This window comes from Callionymus lyra, chromosome 1 (genome assembly GCF_982586985.1).
Source record: "Callionymus lyra chromosome 1, fCalLyr1.hap1.1, whole genome shotgun sequence".
Classification (NCBI taxonomy): Eukaryota; Metazoa; Chordata; class Actinopteri; order Syngnathiformes; family Callionymidae; genus Callionymus; species Callionymus lyra.
The window spans coordinates 52,719,985-52,744,719 of NC_141818.1; the positions used below are offsets into that span (position 1 = coordinate 52,719,985).

General features: G+C 43.5%; 1 protein-coding gene across 2 annotated transcripts in view; it reads right to left on the bottom strand.

Annotated features, from left to right (window-relative positions):
• Positions 1-24,735, bottom strand: part of sema6a (sema domain, transmembrane domain (TM), and cytoplasmic domain, (semaphorin) 6A) — a 192,981-nt gene that overhangs the window by 146,812 nt on the left and 21,434 nt on the right. For both annotated transcript variants that reach the window (XM_087812406.1, XM_087812398.1), the window contains exon 2: positions 5,203-5,354. The gene's annotated coding sequence lies outside the window, so the exon portion shown is untranslated. The remainder of the gene's footprint in view (positions 1-5,202; positions 5,355-24,735) is intronic.

Consider the following 24,735-nt stretch of genomic DNA (forward strand, 5'->3'; position numbering starts at 1 on the left):
TTCACGGCCGTCGTTCCCTGACCTGGAATCGGATCGACAGGCAGATTATATTCTGGGCGGGAATGTGATTAACGAGTCCGAATAATGTCAATCGACTTAATGGAGGTGGAAACCAAGTGAGGCACGAGGGTTGATCAGGGTTCAGCTGTGACTCCGGCCCCGAGAGAAGAGAAAGAAGAGGCTCCTTCTTCTTCTTTTCCTCATTCTGTCTCCTCTTGATGAGGCCCCGGGGTCCGACCCCCCCCCGGTCTGACCACCTAAGCCAACAGCAAATACCAAACTCTAATCCCCGGTTGATCCACAAATGCAGGGCCATCCTTTCAAGACTTAAAGTTCCAATGAAGCGATTGTTCCGAGAAGATCATTGATGAATATTCAGCCTCGAGGAAATTCTGTTTCTAATAAGGAGACGAACAAACGACATAAAGAAGGTTCAACATGGTTTCGTAACGGAGCAAAACTAAAAATAAACAGCTGTTAAACCGTGGCAGTGCGTTATGAAAGAAGTCCTCGAGATATGATGTTAGCTAAAAGTTTGTTGGTTTATTTTGGTTTATTCGTCAAAAGGAAAAAGAAAACAAAGAGATTTTTTCATGATCGGTTAAAAACATGGTTAGAAGTGACGTTCTATAAGAATGGATGAAATGGTTCTTTATCTTTATCTTTAGAATTAGATTGTATCATCTTGTTCTTTCTCTTTATTTCTCTTCGTTCTTGTTCTTTTTATTATTATTATTATTCTTTTTTTTTATTTATGAATTATTGCTGTATCTGCTGTGGCTAATTGGAAGAAAAAAAAACAATTTCCCGAAGGAGACCTCCTGAGGGATCAATAAAGTTCTACCTAACGTGAATTTGAAGTTCAAGTTCAAGTTCTTTTTATTGGTCAAAAATACATGCATGGAGACATGAAACTGTAGTCCTCTCAGACCCATGATGCAAAACATAAAGTACACAATGAAATGACGTTAAAAATAAATAATAAATAAGAATAAATAATCAACAATCGTGGTGTTTATCAGTTTTCTTGTAGATCTAGTTGATCAGAACTAGCTTTAACTGGAGGATATTTTCAAACACAGCCTTGTATGCGACACTATACCATATATGTATATATATATATATATACGCTCGAGCATCAGGGGTTCCTTCAGATTCTAGATGTTTCCACTGGACGTGTCCTTTGTTTTTTGAAAGAACTGCTTGAAAAGAGCGGATCTTTTTGACAGGAAGTGCACCGAGGTGATGCCTGATGTCCATCTGAGTCATATCCGGTGACGCGACAGGATTGAAGACGATGGACGTTTATACTCGGAAGCGTTTCAACGGTAGTTAAAAGGTTTACCTGGAACAGAGCGCGGAGGGAAGCGACTCACAGTCTCGGCTCGAAATCTGCGACAAGAATCAAGGCCCCTGAACACATAAGCGGATCAGGTTGCTGATCCGGTAACATAAACCTTTTAACTGTTTGTGCATTTAATTCCATTGTCATGCTTTTTTTTTTGCTTTTTTTTTTTCGCTTGAGTAGGCGAGTCAGGCTCGTCGACGCGACACAATCAGCTTTTCGTAGCCAGAGTTTATGGCTTCGTCATCAGGATCTCCGGGTCTCTTTTCCTCGGACCGCGGATTAGCCCACGACTTAAAATGCAAACTTGTTCTTTGTGTAATTGAATAATCAGATGAAGTGCAGATGCGCCGGATGGTCGCGCCGTACGACGGGGATTCTGTGGATTAGTATCTTTAACCTCCATCGCGGGTTTAAGGCAACAATAAGATCATTAGAGAAAAACAACCGATTTGAAGATTTAACTGGTGGCGATCGGATGAACTCGCAGCTTCTTCGGATGTCGTCTTACGAATTTCACGGATGACGCAGGAACTTCGGACTTGCGTCGTTGATTGTCGAAAACCTTTAACTCGATGATGGTAAAAGACTCGTTCTGATTAGAAGCGTCTCGTCGTGGGAGTCGGAGGAAAATCAAGAGCTTTTGCCGGAGATTGTTATTTGCTCTGATTTCCTTCATTAGGCGTCGAGTGTGTTTCTATTTCGGGCCGCGGTAAACATTCCATAGGTTGCACTAAAACTGAATTATTGCTCCTGACTGCTCGTCAGGTTCAATCGAAACCGTCTCGTCTTCCTTTAATCTGTTCTTTTGTGTCTGTTTTTTTAGACACAAATAAACACTTTTGATCGACTATAATTATCAGTGTTTTATTTTTTTAAATACTTTCAAAAATTAGACCCGAGTGCTTGTGATTTCACATCTTTTCTTTTAAAAATGAAAACATCAGCTGGAGGAGGAGGTCACTCTGTGGCGTGGTGTGCGACGGGGTCAAGGGTTACGGTCGGTGGGCAGAAAAAGATAAATTGTCGTCTGGAAACTAATGTGTTTTTGTACAACAGACGGTCGTTTAAATTGTGTTTGGAGTGTTTATGATGGAACCATCTGACAAAAAAGATTCAAAATTGTATCATGTTATTGATCAAACAGTATGAATTTATAGCACAAATTCAATTTGTTTTTGTTTTAAATAAAGTTTTTCAGATTTAAGTTGTTATTTTTCCATTGTTTCAAGTTTTATTTACCATGTGAGACAGTGAGAAATCTAATAATCATGTTACTATTCACAATAACGTAGCCAATTGCTACAAAAATCCTCACAAAAAAGTGACTTAAAAGTGACTTTAATGAACTTTTAATTTGTATCACATGACCTGAAATGACCAATAGAAAAGTGCTGCGATATAAACCGTTTTATTATATGTACTCTGCCTTTTAATTTAACTTGCAATTCCAATTTACGCCGGAATATTCTTCTTATCAAATATCTATTGCCTCACATTAACTTCATCTTTTTAAGGATTTGAAATATCAATGATTAAAATCATGGCAGGTGGAGGTAGCGTCCCAGAACTAGCTTGAACAACACACTGCATACAAGAGATTGTTCTGCACCACAGAGAGTGACAGACCTTCAAAAGATTCATGGATCCAGATGGTTATTTAGAAAATCCAATCATGTTTTTTAGTCTCTAAATCATTTTCAATGATTCTCTTGACAGACATGTTGAATGTTACTCTTCGGTGTAAGTAATTATCACGTCACGAAGTCGGTCATTAATGCCAAAAACAGATTTAACTACATTTCTTCGGATCTCAAACATCGCGTCAATCACTCGTCGACGTGTCACTGAGCGACTGATTCATTATCAATTATTAAATATTCCTGCTCTCGACGTCGTTCGTCTTCTTCCCGTGAAAAACTGTCAAGAATCCGTCGGCGGCGACAAACGGACGCGATGAATGGATTTCACAGGCGCGGCAATTAGTCGACTCGCGCAGGAACCTTTATTTTAAACGTGATTTTATTTGTGGACGACACCTGCTCTGTCAAGCGAAGCCGTTTACGGGGAGATGTGGTGAAGAGCATCACAAGCAGCTGGAGCAGGAAGTGGCGAGAGAAGGAAACCGTCATCTCTGCACCTCAGGCAGGAAAACACGAGCGAATCCTCGCGTCGCCGCAAACATGTCGCCGGGCCACGAGGCCGACTCGCCGCGGGAGGTCAGGAGGGAGGTCAGGACGGAGGTCAGGACGGAGGTCAGGAGGGAGGTCAGGACGGAGGTCAGGACGGAGGTCAGGGAGGCCGAGGTCACAGAGACGAGGAGAAAACGTTCAGAGAAGTTTCGTAAACTGAAGTTTCGTCTCGTTGGACGAGAACATGGAACTGCTCGTCTTTTTCACAGGTTTCTTCTACCGTTTGGTCTTGTTTTCATCCGTGGAACGACATTTGATTGAATATTTTAACACACACCTGACCAGCTGTTTGAAGAGAGATTAGAATCAGAGAGAAGATCTGCGCTAATGGCTACAGTAAAAAACCCTTTCATTCTAATGCCCACTGCTGTATGGTATTTTAGAAATATATAAATACTTTTTAATTTTCTAATTTTCTTAATTGTTACAATATTTGTAGAATTATTGATTTATTATTTTTACTTTACTATTTTTCCTTATTCCTTATTGAATTGTTTTCATTTTCAGCTTCGTTTATTATTGTTTTTGCTATTATTTTTCAATTGTTATTTTAATATATGTACTAATTATATGTACTGTATTTATGTACTGTATTTATGCACTGTATATAGGTACTATATACATATACATGACGCTGAAACAACTCAAATTTCCCAGAAATGGGATGAATAAATGATTATCAATCAATGAATCAAACTTCTGCAGCTCATCCAAGGTGTTCCAGGTCTAACCACAATTCCCGGGTCTGCCCTGAGGCCTCCTCCCCGAACGCCTCCTAAAACATTGACACTTCAACCTCTCGATGTGACGGAGCAGTGGTTCTACTTTGAGTCTCTCACATGTGCCTGAACTCACCCAGAAACCCTGCAGAGAAACCAACCTTGACTCGCTTGTATCCAGAACCTTGTTCTTCCGGTCGCTACGATCGTAGATCATGTATGTTTTACCATGAGTCGGATTCTATCTTTGTTAAAACATTATTACTGATCAAATCATTGTTTTCTTGGAATGACATATTTTAAAGAGCCACGTATGTAGGATTCTGTTCAAATTCCAGTTTAACTTAAATATTTTTTATCATAGAACAAAAGAAAAATTCATTATTTTTGACTTTGTTCCATCGAGGGGGTGTCGAGCCTATAGCTAGGTGAGGTCATGGACACCCTGGAAAGCTCGCCACAGACACAAAACACTTTTAGACCAGGAATGGAAAAAGTCAATCACACAAAATCCAACCAAATTTCTTTTCATTCAACAACCTGTTGATTGAAGTTTGTGTTTGTTTGTTGACCTTTCATGATCTGATCTGAAACATCGGCATCTTTATAGATCATCACGTCGTTCAGGAGGAGACCACGGACCACGGACCAGGGATCAGGGATCAGGGATCAGTGACAAAACATATTGTAACTCATATTATTATGTTTCTGTTCCATCTTTACTGCCTGAAATGTGTTTTATTTTGGAAAAAAGATGGTATTTTTTAACATTAGTAACATTAACCTTGGACTCTTGACCTGTTTATCTGAAGGTCTTTGAACATGATGTTGACATCAAACCAGTCTGAGGAGCAGGAAACGTTGGATCCTGGTTTTAAAAAAAACTAAAGGATCTAATAACCAAAGCAAGGAAGGAACCATGAACCTGATTAGAAGAATCCATTACCTGTGCATACAAGCAGCTGAAGTGAGTTTCATGAAGGCCGTCACGCTTGGGCGAAGAGCTCGGTCATCCGTGGAGCTGATGTGGTCATCTCCGAGGAGCGCCGCCGTCAGAAGGTTTTGCTGGTCGGTCGCGAGGAGACCATGGAGCAGAACCTGAACCCAGAGAGAGAGAGAAAAACAAGGTTGAGTTGAAAGTCTCGGATGAAAGAGAAAACCTCACAAAAGTGCTGGAGGAACATCTGTGTCATATTTGAACTCCTTCGTGAGGAGCTCGAGAAGGTTTTTGTGGAGGACGAGCAGAACCTGGAGTGTTTTCACTGAAAGGTTTTATGAGGTTTTTTTTTCCTTTTCAGGAAATGCATCAGTTTCAAAGATAATCATCTTACGTGGGTCTCCATGGCTCTTAGTTTACGTTGCATTTGCAGCCATAAAATCTGCTCCTACAGTCGCCGCAGAGATGGAACAACAAGCCCCGGCTAATCCCGGCGATGCGCCCGAGAGGGTTTTAACTCGGGGGAGGGACTTGGAGGCGAGCGAGGCAGAGATGTGAGGGACTTAGAGCAGTCATTGTCCCTCCAGGAGGAGATTAACTATTTTAAAAGCAAAGGTGACGTCTACGGCTGGCCTCGGCCAACACTCTCTCTCTGCCGCCGCTCGCTCGGTTCAGAACTTTACCCTGGTTTCGGTCTTTTCACGGGGGTCCGGAGGAGGAACCATCAGGGTCTGAGCAGGAAGTTATAATGAAGAGACGAGCGAGTTATTATGCGGCAGCGAGCGAGGAGTGAGGGCCCCCCGGGGGCTCTGGGGAGACACCAGGCCAGAGAAGACAAACACACTCAGGGGTGAACATGAGGGAAGACACTGGCAGGAGAATCTGGGGCGAGACGAGGCGCAGGTTGGAACAGGAAGTTGACGATGTCACAGATTGTTTTTTTTTTAAAAAGTTACTCCATGTCATCTGGACGAGTTTCCTGCACATCATGTGATGATGAGAAAAACGACGACAGGAACATGTGACCAAAGCAAAAGATACGACTCGCGTGTGAAAAGTGGGATCATTATTTTCTAGACCGTAAATTTCGAAAGTAAAAACGTTGTGCGATAAAATATTAGAAACGTATTCGGGCAGAAAAAGTAGATTTTATGTAAAGATATTGTCAGAAAAAACATCAATCGGTCAAAGTGGTTGTGCTCGTGACGTAAGAAGTTGCCGGTTCAATCCCAACTCTGGTTATAGACCATATTTTATTTACTCTGGTCACTGAGCAAGACATTTGTGTTGAGTCGCTGCACTGCGTTGCGGCCTACTTCCACCAGTGTGTGAATGAGCAAAAAAAAAATGGGTTGTTAGTTGGAGAAAAGTGTCTGCTAAGTTCATAAATGCATAATTGTAGTTTTACATTGTTGTAGAATAGTCGAGAAAATAAAAATCTAAATAAAAATATGGTTTATGATGTTTCGGAAAGTTACAAAAAATACATATCATTAAAAGCTCAATCATGTGTGTAAGACAAAGTACTTTGAGGCTCTTTTAATGTTGGTTTTATACTTTTAATTCAACTTTCTCTAACTAACTTTTTGCCTTTTTTTTAACTCCAAAACATATCATTTATCATTTTGAATCCGGGCCTCCCTGCTCAAGCTGCTGCCCCCGCGACCCGACCCTAGATAAGCAGAAGACGACGCCTCATTTCTTCACGTTTTCATCGTTTTTACATCATCTTTTTTCTCTTTTTCCCACTGAATATTTTTGATTCCCAAACATTGATTTAACGAACGGCTCTGTTGTTGAATTCAACCCTTGAGTTCGAAAACACAACAACATCTCATGACAAGAGACATTTCACAGGTTCTGGTATCAGAGAAAAGATCCTGTTGAAGGTGAAGGTGTTTGAGCCGCAGACGAATCTTCGGAGACAGAAGTGAGAAAAAACACTGAGGGGTGAAAGTAAAGGAGGAGAAACTGGGGCGAGATCTTTCACGGCTGCAGATACAAAAACATCTTCTCTCGTCGCAGAGAAGAAGCGGCGAGACGGCGGCGGCGAGGAAAAGACACATGTTTGCATAGAAGAGAAACAAACAGAACAGCGAGGAAATGCAAATCAATCCCTCGTCGCCGGCGAGTTTCAGAAGCTCTAAAAATAATTTCAAACAAAACCAGAATAATGTCCTTAAAATAGTCAAACCTGGCGGTTTATTTAGGCTGAAGGAACGCGTGGCTGAAGATAACGATTCGACACAAATAAACCTCTTTTTATTCCTAATTATCCACTTTGTCGTGACTCATCCGCACGACCCGCTTCAGACCCGGAGGTCCGGATGAAAAAACACACACTCTCGACAAAAGAACCGGTCGCACACGAACACACAACATCACCAGCACCTTGTGTTCTGCTCAGCGGCGCTCGGAAGGTTCTTCAACACCTCGGTGACGCTGTAGCGAGTGATTCAGTCGCACCATCACTCCTTCTCTCGCTCCTTCTCTCGCTCCTTCTCTCGCTCCTTCTCTCGCTCCTTCTCTCGCTCCTTCTCTCGCTCCTTCTCTCGCTCCTTCCTTGCTCCTTCTCTCGCTCCTTCTCTCGCTCCTTCTCTCGCTCCTTCTCGCGCTCCTTCCTTGCTCCTTCTCTCGCTCCTTCTCTCGCTCCTTCTCTCGCTCCTTCTCTCGCTCCTTCTCTCGCTCCTTCCTTGCTCCTTCTCTCGCTCCTTCTCTCGCTCCTTCTCACGCTCCTTCTCACGCTCCTTCTCTCGCTCCTTCTCTCGCTCCTTCTCTCGCTCCTTCTCTCGCTCCTTCTCTCGCTCCTTCTCTCGCTCCTTCTCTTGCTCCTTCTCCCGCTCCTTCTCTCGCTCCTTCTCTCGCTCCTTCTCTCGCTCCTTCTCTCGCTCATTCTCTCGCTCCTTCTCTCGCTCCTTCTCTCGCTCATTCTCTCGCTCCTTCTCTCGCTCCTTCTCTCGCTCCTTCTCTCGCTCCTTCTCTCGCTCCTTCTCTCGCTCCTTCTCTCGCTCCTTCTCTCGCTCCTTCTCTCGCTCCTTCTCTCGCTCCTTCTCTCGCTCCTTCTCTCGCTCCTTCTCTCGCTCATTCTCTCGCTCATTCTCTCGCTCCTTCTCTCGCTCCTTCTCTCGCTCCTTCTCTCGCTCCTTCTCTCGCTCCTTCTCTCGCTCCTTCTCTCGCTCCTTCTCTCGCTCCTTCTCTCGCTCATTCTCTCGCTCCTTCTCTCGCTCCTTCTCACGCTCCTTCTCTCGCTCATTCTCTCGCTCCTTCTCTCGCTCCTTCTCTCGCTCCTTCTCTCGCTCCTTCTCTCGCTCCTTCTCTCGCTCCTTCTCTCGCTCCTTCTCTCGCTCCTTCTCTCGCTCCTTCTCTCGCTCCTTCTCTCGCTCCTTCTCTCGCTCCTTCTCACGCTCCTTCTCTCGCTCCTTCTCTCGCTCCTTCTCTCGCTCCTTCTCTCGCTCTTTCTCTCGCTCGTTCTCTCGCTCCTTCTCTCGCGCGTTCTCTCGCTCCTTCTCTCGCTCCTTCTCTCGCTCCTTCTCTCGCTCCTTCTCTCGCTCCTTCTCTCGCTCCTTCCTTGCTCATTCTCTCGCTCTTTCTCTCGCTCCTTCTCTCGCTCCTTCTCTCGCTCCTTCTCTCGCTCCTTCTCTCGCTCCTTCTCTCGCTCCTTCTCTCGCTCCTTCTCTCGCTCCTTCTCTCGCTCCTTCTCTCGCTCCTTCTCTCGCTCCTTCTCTCGCTCCTTCTCACGCTCCTTCTCTCGCTCCTTCTCTCGCTCCTTCTCTCGCTCCTTCTCTCGCTCCTTCCTTGCTCATTCTCTCGCTCTTTCTCTCGCTCCTTCTCTCGCTCCTTCTCTCGCGCGTTCTCTCGCTCCTTCTCTCGCTCCTTCTCTCGCTCCTTCTCTCGCTCCTTCTCTAGCTCCTTCTCTCGCGCGTTCTCTCGCGCGTTCTCTCGCTCCTTCTCTCGCTCCTTCTCTCGCTCCTTCTCTCGCTCATTCTCTCGCTCCTTCTCTCGCTCCTTCTCTCGCTCCTTCTCTCGCTCATTCTCTCGCTCCTTCTCTCGCTCCTTCTCTCGCTCCTTCTCTCGCTCCTTCTCTCGCTCATTCTCTCGCTCCTTCTCTCGCTCCTTCTCTCGCTCCTTCTCTCGCTCCTTCTCTCGCTCATTCTCTCGCTCATTCTCTCGCTCCTTCTCTCGCTCCTTCTCTCGCTCCTTCTCTCGCTCCTTCTCTCGCTCCTTCTCTCGCTCATTCTCTCGCTCATTCTCTCGCTCCTTCTCTCGCTCATTCTCTCGCTCATTCTCTCGCTCATTCTCTCGCTCCTTCTCTCGCTCATTCTCTCGCTCATTCTCTCGCTCCTTCTCTCGCTCCTTCTCTCGCTCCTTCTCTCGCTCCTTCTCTCGCTCCTTCTCTCGCGCGTTCTCTCGCGCGTTCTCTCGCTCCTTCTCTCGCTCCTTCTCTCGCTCCTTCTCTCGCTCCTTCTCTCGCTCCTTCTCTCGCTCATTCTCTCGCTCATTCTCTCGCTCCTTCTCTCGCTCCTTCTCTCGCTCCTTCTCTCGCTCCTTCTCTTGCTCATTCTCTCGCTCCTTCTCTCGCTCCTTCTCTCGCTCCTTCTCTCGCTCCTTCTCTCGCTCCTTCTCTCGCTCCTTCTCTCGCACCTTCTCTCGCTCCTTCTCTCGCTCCTTCTCTCGCTCCTTCTCCTCTCCTTCTCTCACTCCTTCTCTCTCTCCTTCTCTCGCTCGTGACGGATCCGGAAGAAACGCCTCATCTCACGCCGGGAAAGTTTGGAAACCGTTTAATGTGACTTTTATTATTTTTTTACTGCACTCAAGATTCAATTGACCCACGAGCTTCAAATCAAATTCCCTTTTTTTTCTTTTTTTAAAAACGTCTCCCGTTGCTTTTTCATTTCCTCCACAAGCGTCTGTTTCTTTTGTGGAATAAGATTATCTTCAAAATATATTTTCCATCAAGTTCTTGTTCTTGCTTCAAGAAACTTAAGACGCAGCACTTTATATTCAGAGTTAGAAAAGTTTCACTTGTGAAACTTTGAAAATGAAAATGCTAATTTGCACTTTTGTGGAGCGAAGCCTGCTAGCTAGCTAAATATTTTAAAAGAAGAATTCCTACTTTTACTTCCTGTTTTCTTCTCCTAAATCTGTTCCCTGCTTCAGTATCTGATGTCGTTGCAGAAACTAGCCACTTATAGTTAGCATTTGAGACGCTGAAGAAAACTATAATTTCCAGTGATAGCAGGAGGTGAAATAATCGCCGAACGACAAGAAACAAACAAATAGATTTGAAAACTGGTGTCTTTAAAGTCAGAGCCGGCGTTTGTTTTCATTTGAAAAATGTAATTTCAATATTTATTTCTTATTGGATTTGTTCTGACAGGAAAATGACCGTCGTTTGTATTCATTATCGTTAAGAATTCTCTCAGTACATGCTGTCAATCTTACTGCAAACACACACACACACACACACACACACACACACACACACACACACACACACTGCTACTGAAACGTCATAATAAAGCCAACTCGGGGTTGACGGTACAATTCTCTAACTGGCTCTGACTTTACTGTGCATGTGATTGTATGTTTTTCTTTCCAGGCCCTCGTTGAATGACCTCAGCACGCCTCTTCCCTTCTGTGGAGCACACACACACACACACACACACACACACACACACACACACACACACACACTCACACACACACACTGACGCACACACTCACGGTTCCTGGCAGCACCAGTCTCACCAGTCGACTTCTCCACATCTGACAGTTATTGTTTCTGCTGTTTCTCTTCATCTTTCCGCTGCCGTCTCTAGAATCCACATCTATTCCGTCGGGACGGACGCCGGAGAAACCAACACTGCGTCCTGCAGCCTGATTGGTGGAGGCTGCTCTCACGCTGCTGCTTTGTTGTTTCGCGAGCAAACCTGCTGTCACATGATAAATAACACATCTTTACGGCGTGGATCCCGGGACGGGGAAATGTAACGAGTTCTTTTATCTCCAGGAAAAGATGATTTGGAGTGAAGATGAAGGTGTCATCAGCGTAATGAAGTACGTTGATGTACTTTTGTCTTTTTACGTCGCGGCCTCTCGAGGAGTCGAACCCACGTCCTCGCTGTCTCAACTTTATATGTGTCACTCATGCTCGGGCAACTCTGATTTCCTCTCGCAGTCATACTACAGGTCAGTTCCAAACCTAGTCCAGCGCGACAATATGAGGTTCTTAGAACCTTTTTCAGGAACTACTTCGGGTTCACAGAGACATAAATCCCGAGGACGTTTGCTCAAAACATTTCAATGTAATTTCCGTTACAACAGACTCACAATACAATATTAGTGTTTATTTAACAGTTTATGGACTGGCTTTGAAGTCTGTTAGCAATGGTTCGGTGATAAAAACCAACACAGAAACACAGTGTCAGTAACTATTGTTATCATTTTTGAGAGTTTCTTGTGTTAAAAATACCTTTAAATCGATGTATGAACCACAGTTTTATTCATTCATGACCACTTTGATCGAGGTGTGAGACGATTTCATGGGAAACTATTGAAAAAGTAGCATTTAAAAATGTGTCTAAGAGCTTGAAGATGTAGTTCAGGAGCTAAAATAGTTCCTTATATCACAGAACTATTGTAACCTAAATTGTACGTCAGTGTGAGCGGGCGTGGCTTTCCAGGATATCCATTGAAAAAGAATGGAATCTACTTTCTAAATGTTCTGTTTTCACTTTTACTGTCGATCTAAATCTTAAACAAATCCCAGACATCCTGTTTCGTAGCCCCGACTAAATCCTTCGCTGTTTTGACAACTTACTCAGGATTTATGTCTAAATTTCGTTCTTCCTTCCGTCCACTCGTCCGTGACGCTGCGGTTTATAAAGTCAATTTCAGTTTAAATTGAGAAAGAGAAAAAATATGCTGAACACTGACGATTGATGACCCTTAAAAACCGAGGCCACACCCGGACTCTTTGTCCGTCGTGACGAGACGAGAAACCCGAGACGCGTCCCGCCGGTACGAAACCATAGCCTTGCTCAGGGGATTCCAGGCGTTTTGTTGAAATTTGCATCTTAACAACCTTTCTGTGTAATTGAAAAAGTGGAGTCAGAGCCCAGAGTCCTGATCTCTGATGTGGTAATTACCATCCATTTACGGCGAGAGCGTCCCGAGGATCCCGGGCAGCAGCTGCACTTGAGGAGGAAGTAATGACCTGCATATGTCTCTTCTCGGGAGCCATCAGAAGGAGTTTCACTGGTGCTTCTCGCCTCTGATCACAGGGTCCAGAGGACTTGTCTAATCTTCTAACAGCGAGCAGCGAGTGAGGGATGAGGTTAAGGGCGGAAGGATAGGGGCGACCTTTCATGTGGTTCCTGGCCACTTTTGGAAATGGGTTCCAGAATCCTGCCGCACACCCGGGTCGAAGCGTTTGATGGCTGCTACTGGTTTTGGGGTCTGTGAACGATACAAGATGGATGCGGTGTCGGTGACACGCCGACTTGGATTCCCTTCTTGGAAACACTGAACCAAAGCCCAGGTGATCAACACATGTTCAGAACCGAGCCTTCGGCGCCGTCTCTCCGCACCTCGCAATGAAATAAAAAAAAGAAGTGTCACGGACGACGATCCTTCTCTGACGGACAATCTCTCAAGGTTGGAAAACAAAAAACATCTCCGAGGTGATGAGAAACGGATCGGATGCCTGAAACCAAGCCGAGCGTACAAGTGTGAGTTACGACTCGCTGACAAATCACATTTATTATTGAGGACGTGGAAACGACAACGGACCCGCGAGAACACGGAGCAACTGTGGTGTTAAAGTACAGTCGGAACCCAATGATTATTTACACTTTAATCACAAACATTGAATAAATGCTAAACTGTCGGTCGACCGATGATGTCATCGTACGTCGAAATCTTTGAGTCTAAACTTCTTTTATGAACATTGATATTGTCTAGAAAGTCCCTCATTATCACCATCAACAGTATCATTAAATACATTTTTTTGTTTCTTCACTTGCTAAAATATTAGATTTTTCAAAATAAAATTTATATTTTCTTTCTTTTCGTGTTGGTCCAATCTGGGAAAAAGGAGGCCCAGGGTCCACATGTGGCCCTTTGACTTTTATTTATTCATTTCCATACGTAATAACAATATAAACATTTATTTTGTTCAAGGATATTTTTCTTTTTTGGGGGTTTTTTCTTTTATTTTTTTTAATCATTTTCTATTCATTGAATACATTAATAAAATGTTCCTTTTATTAAATATACTTTTAATAATTTAAAATGAATTCAAATCACAATAACAACTTATTTTGCTTGTTATATTTTTCACCCTTTTTTAAGGTTTAGTTCCTTCTTATTATTGTCTTGACGGCCCCTAACATCAGTCCCGGTACATATGGTGGCCCCTAAAGAAGATGTTATTACTTCTTAAAAACAAAACAATAGTCAATAACTTGTATTTTCTGATGTGTGTTACACTGTCTAGCTGGGACGCTTTAAATGTCTCAGCTGGGGGATGCTGGTCCCTGGAGGGGGGGTGACGGTCAACGTGTCTGTAGTTAAGGGGCAAGTCTTTGAGTCTTAACTTCTGTTATGAACATTGATATTGTCTAGAAAGACATTATCACCATCAACAGTATCTTTAAATTCATTTATTTGTTTCTTCACTTGCTAAAATATTAGATTTTACAAAATAAAATTTCTATTTTCTTTCTTTTCAAAGATCGTCAGTGTTGGTCCAGCAGTGAAACCACTGACAAGAAAAGAAACTCCATGAAAGAAAGAAAGATTTTCAAATCAATGGCGAGACAAAAGACAAGATTCCACGCAGGAACCAATTACCGGCGACAGAAGAAAACATCGCAGAAAGCGGCGACGACTCGGTCCAGACAGTGAGTTGATCTCGGAAGATGAAGCGAGAAACGGTTACTTCTCTCCGGTTCCATCTGCATCCGTCGCCGCAGAACAAATCTATAGTCGGGGAATTGATCCGTCTTTAGAAACATCTCTGGATCACTCGTGCACTTTGTTGTCGTGACCTTCGTGTGAGTCGACACTTCCTCGACGCCGCTAAAGACGATCGCCTGATCGGCTAAACCCATTAATCAATTACGCCTCCTCGCGTGGATTCTCATGGCTAATCAGTCGTAGTAACAGGAAGTGAGGTCGGAAGATATAAATAATGCTTCAAATCTTCACAACCTGGTGTGATCGTTTGCAACCGTGAGAACGATCAATCAGACGTAATCAATCGTTTGTATCATGAGAAAGAGCCACTTGCTGGGGTTCTTATAATAATAGGTGGTCATTGGTGTAAAACAACCTTTTTTTTATTATTATTTTAAAAAGTAGGTCAACATGCTCTAAAGTCAGTGGAAGTCAAAATGGTGGATCACATTCATCTTTTTCTAGTGTGGACCAAACAAAAGATTAGTTTCCAACTCTCGCTCCATCAGAAGCTTCACAAAAGTTTGTTTAGTTTCCATTTCACTTCTACTTCTTGATTAATTTACCAATCTCTCCGTACTTCACCGTTTTCCGAGTGACTAACACGCTTCGGCTCGAGTTCTGTTGTTTCTTTTTTCCACTCCAGATATCAAACGTGTTGCTAGAAACGAGCCAAGACCCTGTGACCTCCAAATGCTTTCCTCGCCCCCTTATTGAAGTGAAACCAGCGAAGATTCTACAGCAGTGAAAACTCAATCAAAACAAAACGTTCAGTATATTTACTACGTATAATGTCTGTAGTATTACAATTTTGTCTTTTCATTTTGGAACGTCCAATCTATTTTAACCCCAACCTCAACCAAAACCCTGACCCTCACCCTCACCCTAACCCTAACCCTAACCCTAACCCTAACCCTAACCCTAACCCTAACCCTAACCAAAACCCAATTCCAATTCTAGCCCTAGCCCTAACTCTAACCAAATCTATCTTAACTTTAATGATCTTATAGCAACTTTATAGGTCACAATATCAACATGAACCTTCATCTACTTCAAGCCAACCATCAGGCAGGTACTATGACTCTGATCGCTGTGTATTTGACACAAGTGATCTACAGTGACGTTACCTTCAACACCTCAGGTATCAGACTCAGGCTAAGAACAGAAAGATCATCTTCTGACTTGACTCATCAGAGTTATACAACAATAGAAGTGACACAAATATACTTTGTGTTCCCCAGACTCCTCACAGTGTCGCAGCTCAAGACGCGATAACTCCCCCCGACACACCGAGTCTGACGCTAAGTCCGAATCGATGGCGAGATGGTTAAAGATCCGCTAATGTCTCCGCGCTTCCCAGACGCTAACAATCTTATTCAAAATCCACTGACAACACAAAGGACGAATGGTAATCAATACTCCGAGTCTCCGCGTCTCACATTTCTCGCAGCGATCCGTCCTCCACTAATCAAGCCTTCTTATCTAGAAAATCTCCTTCCGCCTCGTTAACCCCAAACTTCTCCTGAACTTCCAGTGTATCTGTACATCTGACGCTTCCTCGTCCTCCCTCAATTATTCATCGTGTCCGTCTCAATCTTCCTCTCCGTCTCCCTCCTTCGTTTTTTTCCTTCCGCCCCCCCACCCCTCGCTCTCCTGGCCAACAGCTTCATTGTCCTCAGGTTGGGGCGAAACAATGTCGGCCCACATGGGGCCCCCTCGTCCCAGTCCCGGGCGAGAAGGCAGCGAAACACCCATAACTCAGTGTTCTAACTGGGGCTCTGGGATAAAGGGAAGCCTCACACATGGGTGACTATGTGGGTCAGACTTGGATCACTCGTGGAAGAGGAGGCCAGCAACTGGCACCAGAGTCCCCTACTGGGTCTGAATATACGTGAGCGTCTGCGTGAATGGGCGAACGAACCGGGGCGACCTCGGGGGCGAGACCTCCTCTTGTGTCTCTAGGCCACTACCAACACTATGGGAAACCAGCTCCCGTCTCCCATCCAGCCTCATCCCTCATGCGACCGCACCCCTTCTGTGGGATGCAGGGACAGAATAGGGGGCCACCAATTAGTCCTCCCCCATGGGGTGACATGACCAATGAATAGAGGGACCCCCGATCCGTCCAGGCATATAATCTCACCCTCCCCTTCGGAGGCTTCACTGTCATCACCACCCAGATTTAACTTTGTCTTCCCTCTCGAAGCAAAAGCACAACCCGCTGGTCCCCCAAAAAAGAAAAAAAGGATGAGCATCCGGTGAGTTTTGTCAGGAGGGCGAGTCTCCGAGGGTTCATCCTCGATGGCGCACATTTGGGGTCACAGAGAAGGTGATTTTTAACCATCAATCATGGGGTGACGTGAACCACAATAGCTACTTTGGAACCTGATAGCAAAACAAACAAAGACGTGGCGGCGGCGAGACGTAGTTTCTGTCAACAAACGTGATGATTGAACACCCGTCGCTGAAGGCGCCCGAAAAAAAAACAGATGTCAGAGTTATGGGATGTCTCAATCGAAAGGATTATCACTTGTCCAAAGCCCCCCCCCCCCCCCGGATTAGTTTTTGAAGGCAAAAAAGAAATTGGTTTTGAGAGACGACAGATTTTCACCCAAAAAAAAAAACGAAAACATGACAAAACAGGTTCAACAAAACATCCATGAAAAGGTTCTGCTATGAACTAAAAAAATATTGAGCGAGCGCAGACCTCTGCCAAGCTGCTCTATTGTATTGTACGATTTTATTTTTTTCTGTGGTATTGATACCGTTTTTTAGTATTTGAAAATATTGCTGATAGCATTAACGCCAATGTTTCTTGTTTACAACGATCTTCAACGAACAACCAAACCTCAGAGAAAACCTATTGTAGGTGTTTAATGACTACGATTTGGTCTAGTCCAGATCTGGGAACAAGGTGGCCCAGGGGCCACATGCGGCCCCTTGACTTTAATTAATTAATTTATCATTAATTTCAATACGTAATAACAATATAAACATTTATTTTGTTCAAGGATATTTTTCTTATTTGGGGTTTTTTATTAGTTTTTTATTCAATAATTTCCTATTCATTAAATAAGTTAATAAAATGCTCCTTTTATTATATATACTTTTAATAATTTTAAATGAATTCAAATGACAATTACAACTTTTTTTGCTTGTTACATTTTTCACCATTTTTTAAGGTTTAGTTTCGGTTCAGTTCCTTCTTACTATTGTCTTGACGGCCCCTAACAATAGTCCCGGTACATATGGTGGCCCCTAAAGAAGATGTAATTACTTCTTAAAAACAAAACAATAGTCAATAACTTGTATTTTTCTGATGTGTGTTACACTGTCTAGCTGGGACGCTTTAAATGTCTCAGCTGGGGGATGCTGGTCCCTGGAGGGGGGGTGCGGCTCTTAGGATCCCTAAGAGCCGCCGGCAGGTCAACGTGTCTGTAGCTAAGGGGCAAGTCTGGTTCAGACATAAGTAGATAAAAGAGGGTGAGACTGATGCCACTTACACCGATGGCGAGGAGGAGAGGAAACGAGGGGGAAATAAATCTGATTTTAAATCTAAAGGAAAAACATTGGTAGCTCGGAGTGAACCTGCGAACACAGTTGTGGAGAAGGATGTCTTTTTCTGATGGAGAGGACGGAAGGTAAACACGAGGAAAAACTGCAGGAAGATGAATGAAGGTTATTTCTGAGAGTTTTTTTTCCCACAATCCCTCTGTGCAGCCATCCATCCACTCTGGTTCAGCTATGTGTGGACAAGTCAGAACACGGGTCCGCTCCGGTCATCCTTCAAACCCTCTGACCTCCGTCTTTCACGGGCTCGTCTCGTCGCGTACGATTCCGTACACGACCTGAAACTCTTCCTGTCATTGTCAGCGTGACATTTCCCTCGGAATAATCGCCATGGCAACTGTCACAACCGAGCCGTTATTGCTAACAGAAAAACAAAAGGTGGTTTATTCTCGAAGCCTTTCAGCCAAAGTTATGCTGAAATGTGTCATTTTGTTCAAGGAAAAAGTTTGTCTTATCAGTGATGTAGGTCAGTGTGGACCGGACCGGGGCGACCTGTGGTCTTTTTATTTCAATACAGCTCTGTTATTCTGTGAATGAGTTTTTATTTGTAGCCTTGTTTACAGCTATTCACAGTTTAGTTTTGGTCAAACAACAACAATAAACAAAGATAAAAGAGGAAGAAAAACATGTATTTTTACTTTCCTTCTGTTTTTTTTGGTGCTTTTTTTTCCAAGTATCACATAAAACTAAATTCTATTTTTTTCTCAAATCCATTTTCGGGTCCACAAGGAACATAAGGGAATAAAAAAAGGGAAATTAATTTTGATGGAAGCATTTTTTTAATAAAAAAAAATGTTCTTGCTTTTTAAATATTTCACGCCTAAATGTTTCTTTTTTTAGCGGATTTAAGGACGTTTTTTTAACAGTAAAAGGAATTGATTTTACAAAGGAAGGTCACAAGCTTGTTTTTTAAACAAACTTTTGATTATAATCAGGTTTTTTATTCCATTTACCAGCAAAGATTGGATCGACGAGTCGGCAAATGTTATTTCTAGACTTATTTAAGGATCATTTATCACATAAAACTATTGTAAAAGGTCCTATTGTATCTTTTGTTGGATACAGATTAAATATTTTCACAAACTCGACGAGAACATGTGAAGGTTTTTATCAGAAGCTGAACTTTAACGTCGAAGAAGAAGAGAATCCAAACACACGAAGATATAAGAAGAAGAGATCTTATGGAAACACGTCGAATCTGTGCAGATTCTGTCTTCTGCGCCCGAACCTCCTATTAAAAAACACTAGATAACTTCCTTTGAAGCGCCACAATAGACCCCAAACACAAAATATCCGTCTTCAAAGGGAGACGCTGAAGCTTTTGTTCGTCGGCGGCGGATGTTTTCTGCTCCAGTGAAGAGCCAGTGCTGGGTTTTTTATCTTTTGTTTCACATACCTAAGAAATACCTTCCTCGCCAACACGAGCCGAGGCCGGCGGTCCGTCGTCTACGGCGCCGCCATCCGTAGCCTCGGCCGCCCACAACAGTAGAACTTTCTTTTGTGATGTTTCTTGTTCCGCCCTCTGAAGGTGAAGCGAAAGGATGGCCCGCCGTGGAGAGAGGTGTGTGTCGAGGCCAGAGATCAACGACTGTGTTCCCACAGAGAGATACAGGAAGTTCAGGGGCCGGACTTTAAATAGTTCAGCCGCTCGCAGCTCGGCTTTAACTCGAATAATGGACGGCTTGAACCGAGGTCCAGCGCCGGGCTCTGCGTTTTTTGATTAGCGCGTGACCTCGAGGGGAAGTGTGAGAAAAAGAGCGATAAGAAGAGAGTCGAAAAGACAGACTCTGCAGCTCTCGCTCACCTTCAGCAAGTCAAGGATGGAGAGAGTTGACGAAGCTCAGCTCGCAGTCGCGTCTCCTCGTCCATCAAGATGATCGGCGGAGATAAGAACTTCTACTCTGTCGCTCACGGTGTTCTTTCTCACGTCGACTCGGAACATGAGATCTTCTCGTTCTTCTCTCGCTGACGAGTCGACGACATGAGTCGATCTCGAGAGGAACACGGTGAGCAGACGCAACGGAAGTGTCGGGAATGTTCGGCGTCTCCTTCTTGTCGTTTAAAGAGAGACGGATGAAGAGATTTAAGTTATGAAAGATCCATCTGTTTCTTCTTCTCCAGCTCAGGCAGAACATGGACAACACTGGCGTCTCATAGAAGGGTCTCAGGTTCGATTATGGCTCGGTATTAGTTGAACATTTTCAATACCAGTACCAAACCTCGCTACTGGTTCCTGAACGATATTCAGTACTACCAAGGAATTTAGGTCAGTTCCACAAAAAGTTAGATATCTAGTCCCAGGTTCGATCCAGTTTAATGCACCAAGAACATATTCGTGTGGTGTTTCTATCAGAGGAGATAGTCTTGAGCACTCTGAGTCTTCTACTGCTTTTCGAAGGTGGGGTCACGGATCAAGCTGGACCCGATCATCGGCACCACCATCCGCCCGGAAGATAAGACCCACGCTCATGACTGGTCAGTAGTGATTGAAAGACCTAGATCTCGGCAGGGTGACCGGGGCCGAGGGGCGTGGCCGTCCAGGGAGATGCTCGGAGTAGAGCTGATCTGGTCAGGTTCCTGATCAGAAGGTCACCTGGACCAGGTTTTCAGGGCACCAGTAGGAGACCACGAGTGAGACTCTAGACTTGACTAGACTTCAGTTTCCACCGGGGCTGAGACCTAACCCAAAATTAACCCAACTAACGTCATATTGTACACTACACAAAGATGAACAAACAACAACGAACCTTGACCACGGAACTACTGTTCAGACCGACACACTGAACTCCTACAGGAAGTGGTTTTTGGTAAAATAGTCGCACTAACAACTCTTTGGTGAAGTCACTAAGTAAATAGTAACTGATTCTGAGAACCTTGTCGGTGGAAACTCAACACAGACCGAGTCCAGTAGGGCTGGACGAGCCGGTGGAAAAGGACCAATAGTTACTCAGCTGGTCTGGGACGCACCTCAGACCTGGACCATGAGAGGACAGTATGGCCGTCCCTGCTCGAGAAAACCAGAAGATGATGAAAAACAAAGCGTTTGTCGGTCGGAAGACTTTCAACTTATTCAAAATGAAACTAAAGAAGTTGGGAATGATGGGAAAAAAAAGTTTATCCGAACCTGAATCTTTTTAAGGGCTCTGACGAGAAAAGACGACTCAGCGTCTCTCTGACCCAGAAAGGAAAAACAGCAAATCAGCGAACAATAAACAGAAAGAAGATGAAACGTGGACGTAAACAAGAGCATAATTAGAAGAGTGATGATTTCAGACGCTCATTAGTGGACATTAAAGTCGCTCCGTCTCATTGAAGTTTTGCTACTTTTCTCAGACGATTTCCTGCGTCTCAGCGTCGATCTCAGGGTCGGCGAAGCTACAGAAACTAACGGAACATTCCATTCCAACGACGACTGAAACGAGGGATCACCACGTGAAGGACGGACTTCCTGCCGCACAACGAAACACCTCGGGCGCTGCTTCTAGAACGTCCTTATCAAGAGCAGAGAGAGAGTCTGGATCCGGGTCTGGGTCTCTGGCTGCAGTGTTTGCTCAGCAGGGGGTCGACGGCGACACCAGCTAAACACACAGCAGCTCGCGGCGGCGACACATGGAGCGAGGAAGACGGGATTCCTGCACCTTGATGCACGTATTTGTACACGTGTTCGCATGGAAACATGTAAACGCACCACGCTGAGCACTGGAGGCCGACCTCCACCGAAGCTGCAGTGATCCTGCACAAGAATCCTCCTCTTTCTCCTCTTCCTCCTCTTCCTCCTCTTCCTCATCTTCCTCCTCTTCCTCCTCTTCCTCCTCTTCCTCCTCTTCCTCCTCCTCCTCCTCTTCCTCTTCCTCCTCTTCCTCCTCTTCCTCCTCCTCCTCCTCTTCCTCTTCCTCCTCTTCCTCCTCTTCCTCCTCCTCCTCCTCTTCCTCTTCCTCCTCTTCCTCCTCTTCCTCTTCCTCCTCTTCCTCCTCCTCCTCTTCCTCCTCCTCCTCCTCTTCCTCTTCCTCCTCTTCCTCCTCTTCCTCCTCCTCCTCCTCTTCCTCCTCTTCCTCCTCTTCCTCCTCTTCCTCCTCTTCCTCCTCCTCCTCCTCTTCCTCCTCTTCCTCCTCCTCCTCTTCCTCCTCCTCCTCCTCTTCCTCTTCCTCCTCTTCCTCCTCTTCCTCCTCCTCCTCCTCTTCCTCCTCTTCCTCCTCTTCCTCCTCTTCCTCCTCTTCCTCCTCTTCCTCCTCCTCCTCCTCTTCCTCCTCCTCGCTCTTCATCATCCGCCGTCGACAGACTCCAGCTTTTCAACTAAAACACGAAACAAATCAAAGTCTCGAACGTCTCCGAAGACTGAGAAAGTTTTTCCAACTCAGACAGAACAGGAGCGTCTTTGTCTATAAAGTTGTTTCAGCTCCTGATTTAATGTTTATTTTACTTCTATTTATGAGTTTTTTAATAGGTAGAGAGATGTTGAAAGAATAACATTGACTTGAAAGTATATTTATACTCAAAGGGATACAAATTGATTTGTATTCAGACAAAAATCCAATACTTTTAACAAAAAATGTGAAGAAAAAGAAATTATTTTATTCATGATTAGTATTTTTATAGAGAAGAAATTCAATAGAAAGAGTTCTGTGAAAATAAAATGTATTTCAAATAAATATCTGATCTTTATAGTTAACAAAAATGTTTTTATTTCCAGACACAAAATATTTATCATTAAAAAAAACTCATTAATCAGATCAATGAAATATAACAGTGTATATTAATTTAATTTAAATAGTTTCAAATGCTATATCAAATAATAATAATTATATTCAGTTGTAAAAGGAAATGAATAATAAACAAATAATATTATTATTTTAAAATAATACTTTTAACATATATTTGTTTTTTTTTCACTTTAAAGATCAGTAATAATTCATTAATTAATTATAAAATACAAATATTGATTTAAAATAAACATTATGAAATTATTATTATTCATATTAACAAAGACATAAAATATTATTTTCTTGAACATTAACACATTTATTGATCACCTTTCCAGGGTGTCCCTTGCTTTTCACTCAATGCGGTTGTTTCTAGTTTAATCTACTTCTTTTTCATGATTTCCTCTCCTCCTTTCATTGATCCTTCATGATGATCCTTCGATAAGTTCTTGTCATTTACTGATCGATTAATAAATTGACGTCAACCTCCAAAAAAACAAGTGGGTGTAACTCGGGCTCAGCAGGGGGTCGTCATGGCGGCCATGTTGACTTGTGGGGTCGTTGAGTTCCATGTTTTCAAACTCTCGTGACTCGACAATCTACAGATCAGCCACAGTGAGCGTGAAAACGGAGGCATCCCATGATACTTTGCTTCCTCGCCGTGACCATGTTTGCCGTATCTATACGTTTGATCTTCCTCAGCCTTTGAATGGCTCTTTGTGCGCGAGTCAGTGGTGCCGTCTGCGGGCGGGTGGGCCGACCCGACTGATACACATCTTAGCAGATTGAACTTTTAATAACGGCGTTGTTCGAACATTTGTCCCCGAGCGCGTCCTGCCAGGTTTACATCCATCACGCCTCTATTTGTCGCCGCAGCTCCTGAATTGATTGTAATTGAAAACACGGCGGACGACAGATGGTGCGAGCGAACATTATGCAGCTGCAACACATGTTGTTTTGATGCAACAACGCTTGGCTTTAGCGCCGCAAGACATCAGATCCCACAACCGTCAAGGATAAAGGTCTAACATTTAAAACCATCCTGGTTTAAAAATATATATATTAAATATAACACATAAATATAATTATTTCAAAACTGTGATTTATCTTCAGATTTCATTAAGTGATGTTACATTTGTCACCTGAGAGACATTAAAAGTTGAAATATTTTGGTTATTGATGAACTACATCTTGTCTTCAGTCAAATTGTGCTAGATTTTATTTTTGCTAGCCATGTTAGCCGGACCGTAGTCCTGTTTTTGCTAGTTTTTTATCGAGTCTAACCATGTTAGCCAGACAGACGTTCTTGTTTTTGCTAGTTTTTTATCGAGGCTAGCCATGTTAGCTGGACGGATGTTCCTGTTTTTGCTAGTTTTTATCAAAGCTAGCCATGTTAGCCGGACCGACGTTCTTGTTTTTGCTAGTTTATATCAATGCTAGCCATGTTAGCCAGACCGTCGTTCTTGTTTTTGCTAGTTTTTTATGGAGGCTAGCCATGTTAGCCAGACAAATGTTCCTGTTTTTGCTAGTTTTTATCAATGCTAGCCATGTTAGCCAGACCGTCGTTCTTGTTTTTGCTAGTTTTTTATGGAGGCTAGCCATGTTAGCTGGACAGATGTTCCTGTTTTTGCTAGTTTTTATCAAAGCTAGCCATGTTAGCCGGAAAGATGTTTCTGTCTTTGCTAGTTTTTATCAAAGCTAGCCATGTTAGCCGGAAAGATGTTTCTGTCTTTGCTAGTTTTTATCAAAGCTAGCCATGTTAGCCGGAAAGATGTTCCTGTTTTTGCTTGTTTTTATCAAAGCTAGCCATATTAGCAGCAGCGACAATTAAACGATTCTTTTAAAAAGTTGTACAAATCCAGTGTCCCCTAGTTTGGTGAGATGTAGCATGTAGCATGTATAGCATGTAGCTCTAACCTGATCAAACCAGTTGTTGTTTTAGCTTCAGCCGCTGTGCTGACTTTCCTCGACTAAAGAAATCAAGACTTTTTTTGTTTTAATAATTTAAATCGCTCAAAGCACAACTGAAACATAAATATATGACCTCAGAATGTACTAGAAATTAAATATATATTAAATCAATCATAATATTCATGAATGTGTGGGTTAACGACAACTCAGTGTTTGTTTTCAGAGTCAAAATCTTACTTTATAAACCTTCAATTTGATAATAGTCTCATTTTAATGACATGATTAGTCATTTGACATCTGAAGTAAAGTGTTTCTTGACGTAGAAACACTGGAGTAAGAATCTGGCTGCAGAGATAAGATCTACAGTCATACGACTCCTCGCACAAGTCCGACGACACCCGAT